Below are 11470 nucleotides of genomic sequence, written 5' to 3' on the forward strand. Positions count from 1 at the left end.
CTCCCTGGGGAGGCAGCACATGCAATGCAGGAGTTCAGCCAGGTAAGCCTGGCTGGGGTGGTACCGGCTCATGCAGCCCAGCTGGTTTTTCTGTGGTTTTTCTGCTGGACATCTCCAAGAAACTGAGACCTTTTTTGAGAGCCTTTGGTGACTGACAGTTATTCACCAGTAACTGCCTTCTTGCTGATTCTCGGGAAGGTTAATCCCACCTTTGTTTCTATGACATGGTGAGAGGAAAGGCAGATTTGGGGCTTTAACTTATCACGCTTTGTTCCGACATGCAGGATTGCAGAGATGTTCAGTTTTAAAAAGGCCACGACTGTGTTTTAAGGCAAGGTTGAGAGACTCAGTCTTTGCTTCTCATTAATTAAAGCCAGATCTTGTTAATGACAAAGCACCAGAACTATACATAACTAGTATTTTTGTTTATTTGGTGTTCGAAGATGTTACTGTAGTCACCGCTAATCTTACAGATGTGCGTGTATAGTACACAAAGCAGAGGTTGAAATACAGCTCACAGGATGTGACTCTTACCCACACTGTAACGTTTTGGAGACCATTGGGAAAAGAATGTCAGTTCAGGGCAACACTTGACACACCTTTCTTTTCAGAGGAAGCTTTTTTCATGGCTTATTACATCAGAATTAAAAGCAATCGAAAAAATCAAACACAGGCTGTGTTTTTTCATCCCAAACTGCTAATTCACACATCGATAGGTGAGCTTTTCAGAGCTTGAGGTGTGCATGGAGCAGGGAACTGTGCGCTGCTCCATGAGGCAAGTGTGTGGGAGGGGGAAGCTGCAGGAGGGGACTGATGCTGTGCGGTCCAGTTCATTGGCTCCGCAGCATCCTTACTGTGTCATGTCCGACGTGATTTTCATTCGGCGATTCATGCAGGCAAAACAAATATAAGAAATTAATTTCTCATGGAAATGAGGGGGTTTTGCTTATTGTTTTATGAAGGGTTTATGAACTCTCTGGCTGAGGTTTTCAGCAATTTATTTACTGCCTCTCTTCCCTTGCCAGAAGAAATTAGTGTGTTTTGGGCTGGGAAAAATGACGACTCCTAAGCAGCTCCTCAGCATGGAGTCCTGTTGGGATGAGTTTCCTGATGGCAGCTCAGGGAGCAGGGGAGAGTTACTCGTTTGCGGGCTCTGTGTTTCCTATTGCCTCTGACTCGCTGCCAAATTCTGCTGCCATCCCGGCATTGTAGTGGTTAACTTGAGTCACGGTTAACAAGCTTGGACAGCTAATACTTTCAAGAGGTTCTCTGCATTTGTTCCTGCTTAGTTTTTTCAACAGAGTTGGCAGAGACAGCTGCAGCCAGAGAGATTAGCAGAAGAATGAAACAGCCTAGAAAAGTTGTGATGAAACACTGTTATCTTTGTTTTATACTTTTAGCCACCAGTGTCTTGTGGGCTCCACTAGCTGAGAAATAACCCAGTCCCTTGCAAACCACATCTGTGCTGCGCATGAGTTTTCAAGGGACTCTGTGTTTCAGCTAATAAATGACTGGCAGCCCTTTAAACGAAGAGAGACAGAGGGCTATTATTTTGCTAATGCCATGCATTTAGGAATGTTGCTGCTTCAGATATGTAGCTTTGCAGACTGGTGTTTGAAAACCTTATGCTCTGCAATCTGGCTGTTTGTAGGGAGTCAACAGCTGGCACTCTCGGTGACACCAGGCTGTTTGTGTATGGCCTTGCCTTGCAGGTGCTCTACCCTGTAATTGCAACCTTGGTCTGCTCTTACCCCCCACCACTGCTGGCTCCTGTGCCTCCTTTAGAAAAGCTGAAGTTGTGGTGGGTTTTTTATGGTCTGGTGGGGTTATTTTAGACCTGAGGTGGGTGCCTCAAGAGGTCCTTTCAGTCCCTGTGCCGGCATGCTGTTGCTAAGGCAGCTACTTGGTCCTGAGGTACCAGCTGATGGGTTTGCCTTTTCTGGTTTTGTAGGTTTCTTTTCTTTTCCTGTCTTCCCAGTCTTCACTCACCAACATCATTCAGAAACCTCTGTAAATGTTTTCTCCTTGTTACTCAGTGTTTCCTTGCGTAGCAAAGGAATATCTCTGTGCCTGGTGTAAGCAAGCCTCTGGCACTTGGCTGTTTGCTTTGCTCTGTCCTGGCTGCAATGGGCGCTCTCTTCCCTTCAATGAAGATGGTACAAAAATTGTTCTTCTTTTCCCCTCCTGTATGGGGGAAATGGTACGCCCTGTAGCACTGCAGTGTGTTTGTGGCCATGCAATGCCTTGCATGGTTTCACTAAGCCCAGGATGATCTTGTCCGTGCACAGAAAAGATGAAAATCAGTTGGCTGCAGAGTTAATGCTGCAGAGTTGTGTTCTTTGTGCAGTGTGAGTGATGTGGGCTGCTGCTGGGGTGGTGGAGCAGTTGCTGGGTTTATGTGGTGGGGCAGCTTTTCCAGAACAGCTTCTGACTGTGAAGCCTCCTGTTCCTGGGGTGTTCTCCTTGGCATTGGCTGGCCAAGGCAGCAGCTGCGGGTTCCCTGGCTGCAGGGGCTTCATGGGAATACTGGGAGGAATCCCTGAAATTGGTAGCAGTGAAATAGGAGGCCATGAAGAGTAAATCTCAGTCCTGAAGCAGCTGGGCAGCAAGCTAGATAAATCAGGACCTTTGTCAGTAATTCCTAGACTGACAGAGAGGGCAGTGGGTGCTGCTGTGTCTTTGAAATAGCAGGGATATTATCTGTGTGACATTACTTGCTTTGGCACAGGGAGAGGACTTGGCATGTGCTGATTCTCCAGAGTTCTGGGCTTTTGCCCTTCATCCTTTTGGCAGGTGCATCTTGTTCCTGCAGCCATATCAGCATGATGCTCTTGGCCCTGGGAGCAGCCTTGTCAGCTTTGGGAAATGTCGCCCTGCTTAGGTCTGATTTATTTCTGTTCAGCAGCTGGCAAGAGTTGTGGGGGACTTAGGGGTCTGTGGAAACAGAAACAAGCCATGTCAAGCTTTCTGGTCACTGACCAGGGTTTCAGCAGAGGATAACCCTATGGTGTTGGGGTCATCAGGAAGGCAGGAGACTCATGCGCAGGTTCTGGTCTGTCCCTTTCTCTTGCTGTGTGTCCATCCCCTGATGAAAACAGGAACAACTCAGGCCTTATTTTAGGGTCACATTCATGCTGGGAGGCTCTGAGGTGCTTTGGGTCCCATCTTGGGCAGATCCTGTATGACTCCGTGCCAGCACATGCTCCTGGAGGTGGGTAAAGCCCGGCTCTGCTCTGGCTGGAAGCATCTGTCTTAGCTTGGTGTGTCCCAAGAAGACATAAGGAGAAAGCAGATGTGTGAACTTGGATACCTCACTGCAGAGATTTTCATGCCCAAAAGGATCTGGGTGGTGCAGCTGGCGATGGCCTCACGTAAGTAGCAGCTGCCCCTTCGGTAGGGTCATGTACAGGTAGGATGGCCACAATGATGTTCATCAAGCTGTGCTCACAGCATGTGCCTGTACAAATCCTCCCTGAAACTGGGGGCATCACCTCTGGGGGTGATGGGAACGTGTCAGGCTGCTGCCCTGGGGCTGGTCTTGGGTTGCCTTGGTGGGGCAGCACCAGGGGATGGAGGGAGGGCAGGATATGTCCCAGCCGTGGTGGTCAGTTGTTGCTGAACTCACAGGTTGTCCTGTAATTCCTTCACCTAAGCAGCCGTGAAGTATTTACTCTCTAGGACATTGCTAAAATTGAGGTTTTCCCATGTAAATCCTGCTTGTTGAAGACAAAGTCTGGTTATGAGTGTGTTGAGGTGGGATGCAGTCACTGTCAGAGTGCGGTGCCGCTGTATCGCTCTGAGTCTGATGGCATCAGACCTGACCATGTGTCCTGGGATTGATGCAGCCTGTGGCTGTGCAGGAGGGAGGACAGTACTGAGCTGCGCCAGGCCTCAGCTCCCCTCCAGAGTACCCTGTGCCCCCTGGGCAGGGACTGTCTGGCTGGCGCTGAGCCTCCCCTGCAGCTGCACCCCCTCCAGTAGCTGGGATTTGGATGGGGCTATGGATCCATGCAGCACATTTCGGAAGGTGAGAGAGGGGATGAAAACTGCCAGTACTTTTTTTTTTTTCTTCTGAAACTCTCTCAGATATTCAGCCCTTAAAAGGAAGAACGACTCTGCTGAAGCCTTTGCTGAGCTTAGGAGGTGCCGCTGTGTCTGGGGCAAAGCAGAGCTTTCGGGAGGCTGTTTAAGGATTGGGGGTTTGTGCTGAGCTCTGACGTGCAAAAAAACTCCTGCCATGGTGGCAGGAGAGATCCAGGGGATGCCATGGCAGCAGCTGGAGCACTGGATGGGTTGTCCAGGCAGATGCTGTAGCCCAAGGAAACTGGCTCACTGCTCTGTTGTGGCCTGGGGCTCAAACTCTACAAGGGATTTTGTCCTCCAGTCATGTAAAAACCCTGGGTTGGCTGGGACAGATACGCAGGAGAGGCTGTCCAGCCACATCTGTGTCCTTGGCCAGCTTGGGGACCCTTACAAAGAGCAGAGGGAAGTGCCTGTAACTTTTTTGACACTGAATGCTTTTTGACATCTTGCATCTTTTACCTTCTGCCCAGGCTGCAGCGGCCACAGCTGGTCTCTAACCGTAATGCAGTCAGACGTGTTCACCCTCACTAACAATTTGGGGACAGAGAGAAGCAAGAGGCCCTTGGCCTTCAAGGGAGCAGCAGGTCCTTTCCCCAGGCACAGCAGCCAGCTCTGCTCTGCGCCTCCAACAGGAGCTGCGGCAAGAGCCTGTGCTTACCCCAGCTGTGCAGGCACAGGCAGAGCTATGCCTGGTCTGCATTGTCAAGATTTTTTTTAATGGGAGTGGATTTCACTTCTCCTTGTGCCCTCAGGTGCAATTTCCTTAGTGTTGGTCTGTGCAATCCCCTGGTGACTGTGCCCACATCTCTGGTACCTGAACTCTTCCTGCTCTGTTAGTGCCCATCCAGCAGGTGCTTTATGCTCTGTCCCAAAGCCATGAAAACACAGATGTTTCCTGCCCCTTGCTCTTCCTTCTGTCACAGAAACCCTGTCCTGTGGAGGAGGGATGGAGGATGATGTGGGGGCAAGCAACACTTCCAAGTCCTTCTGTCTTCCCATCCCCATGGGGTGCTCTCTGCATGACTCCAAGGCTTACCTGGGAGTGATTACAGGGTCTGGATCAGTATGAGCCTGGTGCTGCCGGTGGGGCTGCGCAAGTCCTCGTGGGCAGTGCTCAGCACAGAGTGAATGATGGAGATCATGAAGGTTGGTGTGGTGGGAGTTTCTGTGGTGCCCTCCCTTCTCCCACTGGAGATAACAGTGCTCTTGAGATGCCTGTGCATCCATCCTGCACAAGGTGCAGGTGCTGGTGTCAGGCTGTAGGAGCTTATGCCTTTGAGGCTCTTCTGGCCTTCATTTTAAGTTGATTATCTTTGTAGTGCATGGCATAGCACTTGGCATGGTGTCTGTCCTCTCTTGGGGAGGATTGCCCTCTACCCTGCCAGGTCCTCTTGTGGAGACCCCAGGAAATCTTAGCTGTGTCCTGAAAGTCCATTTTTTCTTACTTTCACTGTGAGACAAGATCTTGGAGGAATCTGCTGTTAATTTTGGTGCTGCCCTGACCAGCTCCTATGGGATGAGCTGCCCCATTGCTGTCAGTTCTACTCTGGAGCCAGGGTGAATCGGGAGGCTTGCAGCGGCAAGATTGGAGCCAGCAGTGCTGGCACAAGGGCTGACGGAAAGTTTGGGAACAGCTCGGGAAGAAGCAAGAACCAGCAGAGTCTGAGCAACCAAAAGACCACTAAGTTTGTCATCTGACATCTCTATCTTTGGAAATACCAGTTAGCAGAAGGCTTGGGGCTTTGTCTGGTTGGTGGGTTGGTTTTTTTTGTTGGTTTTTTTTGTTGGTTTGTGTTTTGTTGGTTTTTTTTAATTAAAAACACCAAAGCAATGAGATGCTTTGCATGATAGGAGAGAGCCTGGAAAAGGTCTTACCTCCAACCCACCCAAGTCATGGTGCTGGACTCTGTTCTCCTCTCTGTAATGTGTTGCTGGGCTGGGCTCTGCTTTCAGAGGGCTGCCCCTGTTCTGCTTTTGCTGGAGCTGAGTATATGTGCTCAGGCTTTGAGCAATTGCAGCCATTTGTTCTATATTTTCACAGTCTGGTCTGTCTCCTGTGAAGCAGAGGTTGGTTTGTTTGCATAATGCTTATTTTCAGAAGCAGGAGAGTTTTAGGAACAGGCTGACATTGTATTTATTTTAGTTTCTCTATAATTTTTGTTAGAAGGATGCATGCGTATTCAAAAGAAGTTCAGATATATGTATAGGAGGGGAAGAGGGTTGTTTTGGTTACTTGCCCCCCCCCCCCCCCCAAGATCTAAATTACAGCTTTTCTGTAGTTGGCTGAGAGAAGGCAGTGAATAAATTGACTGAGTCAGCTGATGGAGCATCTCTGCAAGGAGCTCGTGCTAGAGACCTTTTTGAAGGCCCTCTTCAGCACCAGGATATAGATGAGTTTTACAGCCTTGTCCTGGCTTTGATGTGCAAATCTGAGCAACTTGGAGCCACGTGGGTGTTGCACTTTATTGTTCAGCATTTGCACTGAGCAAAGTTGGTTTTTTGGGTTTTTTTGGTTTTTCTAGGGGACTCTGATAACCCATCCAGTGTGCTGGGGTGCTGTGCTGGCTTTGCCCATTATGCAGAAGGTGAAGGGGCAAGCATGATCCTCTTTTAAAAAAAAAAAAAAGCTATGCTGATGTTGGGGTGCTTGAAGGAGGCTCTGAACTCCCTGTCTATGCAGGACAGATCATTTCAGATGCCCGTCCCTATCATCCCAGCTGCTTGCTGCAGTGAGGAGCCCTGGACTCCATCCATGCGTCCCCACCTCTAGCCGGTGTCACAGTGTGACTGGTCTCTGAGAGTTGTACTTCAATCTCTGTGTGTGTCTGATGGCCAAACTCTTCATTCCTCATCTTCAAGGAGGATGACTTCATAGGCACTTAGTCTCAGCATTGATACATCCTTAGTTAGATGACCTCTGATGATGGGATCTGGCTGGTCCTGGGGCCCCACGACCTCCTGGGGCTTCACAGAGGCTTCAGCAGCCCTGGCTTGGAGCCACAGGCAAAGAACTGCAGCTCTTCGTGCAAGGACACAGCAAGGTGACTGCCCTGTGCATGGTGTGGTAGCAACACCTTGTCCCTGCAAGGTGTGGAGATGATGTAAAGGGAAACATCAACACTCAAAGGTCATGTTGGCCTATAGCCTCTCTAGTTCTTCAGCCTCCTGCTGTCCAGGAGGGTCCCTTGCCCTCTGAGCATAGCCATCCTTCTGTGATACTAAATATGAGACAATACACCAGCTGAATTCAGACTCCTGTTTCCTGGAGGAAGAGTTTAATTTCCCAGTTGCTTTTCTTTGTGTTGGTGCCACCTTTGACCATGCTGCAGGCTTCCTTTGAGGGCATTAGTCTTCAGAAATCCCACTTAGTATGGAGTCATGTTTGACCAAGAAGGACTTGGTACTGCCCCAGCTCTCTGCAGAGCTCATCCCGAAGAAGGGAAGTGGGGGAAGGAGGTGGGATCTTGGCTTGGAGCACAGAAGTCCAAAAATTACAGAACATGCAAGTGAAATGGGGGAGCAAGCCATAAGAGCTCTCTTTGCAGCCACGCAGAGGGGTTTGCTCACAGCCTAGTGTGAAGCTCCCTGAGCCAGGGGTTTCCTGTGGCTTTCCTTGGGGCTCCCTCGCCCTTTGCAGGTGAATGCTTCCTTGAGTTGGTGCTGAGCAGTGTGCACAGTTAATGAGTGGAGAGAAGGCTTCATGTGGAGGGCTGAGTGGTTGCATCGCACTGGTCTCAAGCTGGCAGCTCCAGCTGAGAAAACATCTCTCTACTATTCTTGTCTTTGGATGGCCTTGCAAAGAACTTGTGTCCTAGGCTTGGCTGCCCAGGATGCTGCCCACTTGGGTGATGGTGGTAAGAAAACCAGCTCTCCTGTGGAGTAGTGGCTGTTTGACTTCTTGGGGTTTCTCAGCTCTTCCTGCAAGTGACTTTTCTCTTGTATCTGGTCCCTTCCATTTCTAGTCCTTTTCCCTTCTCTTTAGTTAAAACAATTTTATTCTTTCCTGGACCTCAGCCTAACATTTGTATTCTTTGTGAGAAGATGTAATGAGGTGATGCTAGCAGGATGCTCTTTCAGGCCGAAGTACACTTTTAAAAAAAATTATTGTTTTTGTTGTTAATTCCCAGGCTTTGCCAAGCAGGAGTGGCAGCCAGGAGGGACCCAAGCTGTTTTTGGAGGAGCAAAGTTTGCAAATGTCCATCACCTCTGTCCCAGAGGCTGGCAGAACAGAGCGCAGCAGCTTGGCCTCTTACCTGCTCTGTCTGTATAACGCTTCATAGAAAACAAGCTGCTGGCCTATAAGGGCTAAGCCTTCAGGTGGGAACAAACCTGTCTGCCTGTGTGACATGCAATTGTGCACAAAAAGCCCTATGCTTCCTCCTGGTTTTTTGCATGCCTGGTGCACCGTCCCCCCACATGGCACCTCACAGCTTGGGGACCGAGTCCCCTGCCTGCCCCTCCATGGCCCTGCCACCCCTCCAAAATTCAGTGTGCCCGACGCAAGTGCCCTTGTGGTCAGATGGGGCTCAGGTTGCTCAGGGCAAGTGGCTGGAACTGTGGCCTATTTATGACCTATGAGGCGTGGAAAGTATTAGTGTATTTGCTCAGGACACAGAGGAAACTCCTGAAATCTCTCCAACAATGTGGGAGGATGCACACTGGGAATGTGGGTTTGTTTTTGGAATCATGTGGGGATTTTGTTGAAATTCCTCCGTGTTGTGGGCTCTGGTGACCGGATTAGTCCCCCAGTGCTGCCGTGATGCTGGTGGGCTGCATGTCCCCACACTCGGGCTGCGGTGGGGGTTCGGTCTGGGTTTGCAGACTGGGCCTGCAGGGAAGTTCTGTGCCTGGGGATGTTGAGTCCCAAGAGATGAGACAGACTGAAACCACTGCAGTAATCCTGCTGGTGTGACTGTGACTCGGTGCTGCCATGCTGGTGGGAGTGGGCATGTGCTCTATAGCTGCTGCATCACCCAGCACTTGGAGCTGAGAGGGTGGGGAAAAACATTATTCAAACCATTCCCAGGAAACTTCTTTAACCCTGTGAAGGGGGGTTGGAATTAATTTTTTTTGTGTCCAAGTTAAGGCCTTATGTCTCTGCAATCCTGGGTTTATCACATCTTTCCAGAGTTCCTGATGTTATGTTCAAGGCTTGTGTGGCAGCCCTGGACTGGCCCTGCTCCAGGAATGTGCTCCTTGCCTTTCCTTTTCTTTCTTTACTTATAAATGTGTTTATACCAAACTCTTTGGTATTTCAATGTGTTCTGTGCAGATTTTTTTCCCTGGTTAAACTCCACCTTGGTCATCCTCAACCCCTCAATTTTCAGAGGAGCAAAGAGGTCACCAACCCAAGTCATCCACTTACATGTCTTTGCACGCAAAGATAAATGTAAGCTTGTTAAAACGGAAGACTATAGTTAGTAACACACGCTCGGTCATGGCCAAGTGCCATGAGAAGAATTTGTTATTTTCAATAGCTTGCACTTAACAGAAAATAGCTGACCTCTTCTCTCTCCCAAGGAGCAACAGCCCTGGTAGAGCGATTGGTGTTTCAGAGCTTTGCTAATCCAGTTGCTGGCAAAACAGATCAAAACCAGCGTGCTCTTCAACATTGAAAAGGTTGATCACTCAGCTAGGTCTTGCAGGGTTTGGGGTTTTTTTCCCTTGCCAAGCAAATACTCCATAACTACCTCCTGTCTCTCTCCCAAGCTTGTCTGTGTGTGCGTTTCTGTGTTGCTTTCAGAGGAGGGGGTCCTGCCATGCCTGCTTTCATCTTCCAGCGCTTCCAATGCCTGCTTTCTTCCTTCCCTGCCCTTTCCCTCCCCAGGGCAGTGTGCCATGCTCTCCACCTTTGGGTGAAGCCCCCCACCTTCCAGCACTGGCAGCAGCCTCTCCCCACCTGAAGCTGCCAGCGTGCCACCTCGGTCTAAGTCTCCTTTTCAGTTCCCTGTGCTCCTTTTCCTATTGACTGCCTGTCCTTGTTGTGAAGAGTTATGGTGCTCTCAGAGGTCACTGCTCATCTTATGTCCTCTCTGAGCTGTCCCTCGGACCCTCTTTGCCAGTTCCTTGTCCTACCTGCACTACTTTGCTGCTGTCTCCATGGACATGCTCATCTCGTTCTTCTCCCAGCACTGCTGGGCTCTGCTGCTGCCCTTGTTTTCCCCTTTTCATGCCCTGTTTATGGATGACACCACTTTGCAGTTAACAATGCCCTTGATGATGGCAGTGACTTGCTGACTTGTTCCTGTGCCTATGGTTTGACGTTGCAACTGCATGGAAATAACTGGGCTGGCTCTGTGATTCCCACCCTGAGCCATGGCATGGGATGTGTTGCACCTTAAATAGTGGAACTGATGTAGTTTTGACCAAAAAATACCAAACAACAAACCAGATGTTTTCTGGACACAGGGTTTGCCAAGTGGGATCCCCTCACAGGTACATTCTTGGCAGTGCCCTGTCCTGCTCTGGCAATAGTGGGAGCTCAGCAGGAATTGATGCTGTGGGGAAAGGCAGTGTGCTCTGCTCCCAGCTGCTTGTTGGACCAGTATGAATGGTTGTGGGTGGTGATAGCCTGGTCTGGGTGAGCTGATCTGGCTGAAAACAGACCTATGCCACAAAAAAGGTGTCTTTCACCTGGATCAGCTTCTCCAAACAGCATGTCTGAACGTTGGCCTTCCATGAAGCTGCATGGAGGTCAGCATTGCATGGTAGGTGTTGTGGTGGGGAGAATTGCACCTTTTCAGAGGCAGGTTGGGTTTATTTTGGGTTGAAATGACATTGTACCTATCAATTTTGTATTCTTAAAGACCTGAGGAACAGCCTGCTTTTTAGGGGTGCATGCCAGACTGCTCATTATTGAATACACCTCCGGTTTTCCTAGCAGGGAGGTGTGATGTGCAATTAAATGCCCTCCCAGACTTGCCCAGTGGGAGGGGACACACTGACCTTCCCCAGAAAGCTGGGGCAGAGCTTAGGGCTGTGCTGCCCTGCCAGCAAACACCTTCTCTCCTACGACTGTGCCAGCAGGGCTGAGCACCAGGAGCCTGGGCTGCCATTTCAGACACTGCAGGGCTGCCACTGTCAACCCAGACACCTCTGAGAAACCGCAGGCCAGCAGCGGAGGGTGTGCAAGAGGGATGCAATGGGATGTCTTCTCCTGATGCTCCTCTGGGAATGACTCCTGTTGCCGTGCCCTCAGGGGAGCAGCCAGAGACTAGTGTGAGCCCCCAAGGCACTGGGCAGGAGCAGGTTTCAAGGGTGGCCCTGGACCCATCCTCTTCATATGGCTTTTATTAATAACAAAAATAAGTTGGGTTAAATAGGGCATCCTTTCTGCAGCCTCAACTGACACAGGGTGGAGGAGGAGGGTGGCGGGCCAGGACTCGGG

General features: G+C 50.0%; 1 protein-coding gene across 1 annotated transcript in view; it reads left to right on the forward strand.

The window, feature by feature from the left end:
* The window catches only part of LOC104829948 (rho GTPase-activating protein 39-like), a 41029-nt gene that overhangs the window by 191 nt on the left and 29368 nt on the right, over nt 1-11470 (forward strand). The window lies entirely within an intron of this gene.

Source organism: Haliaeetus leucocephalus, unplaced genomic scaffold (assembly GCF_000737465.1).
Source record: "Haliaeetus leucocephalus isolate CR32 unplaced genomic scaffold, Haliaeetus_leucocephalus-4.0 Scaffold182, whole genome shotgun sequence".
NCBI lineage: Eukaryota > Metazoa > Chordata > Aves > Accipitriformes > Accipitridae > Haliaeetus > Haliaeetus leucocephalus.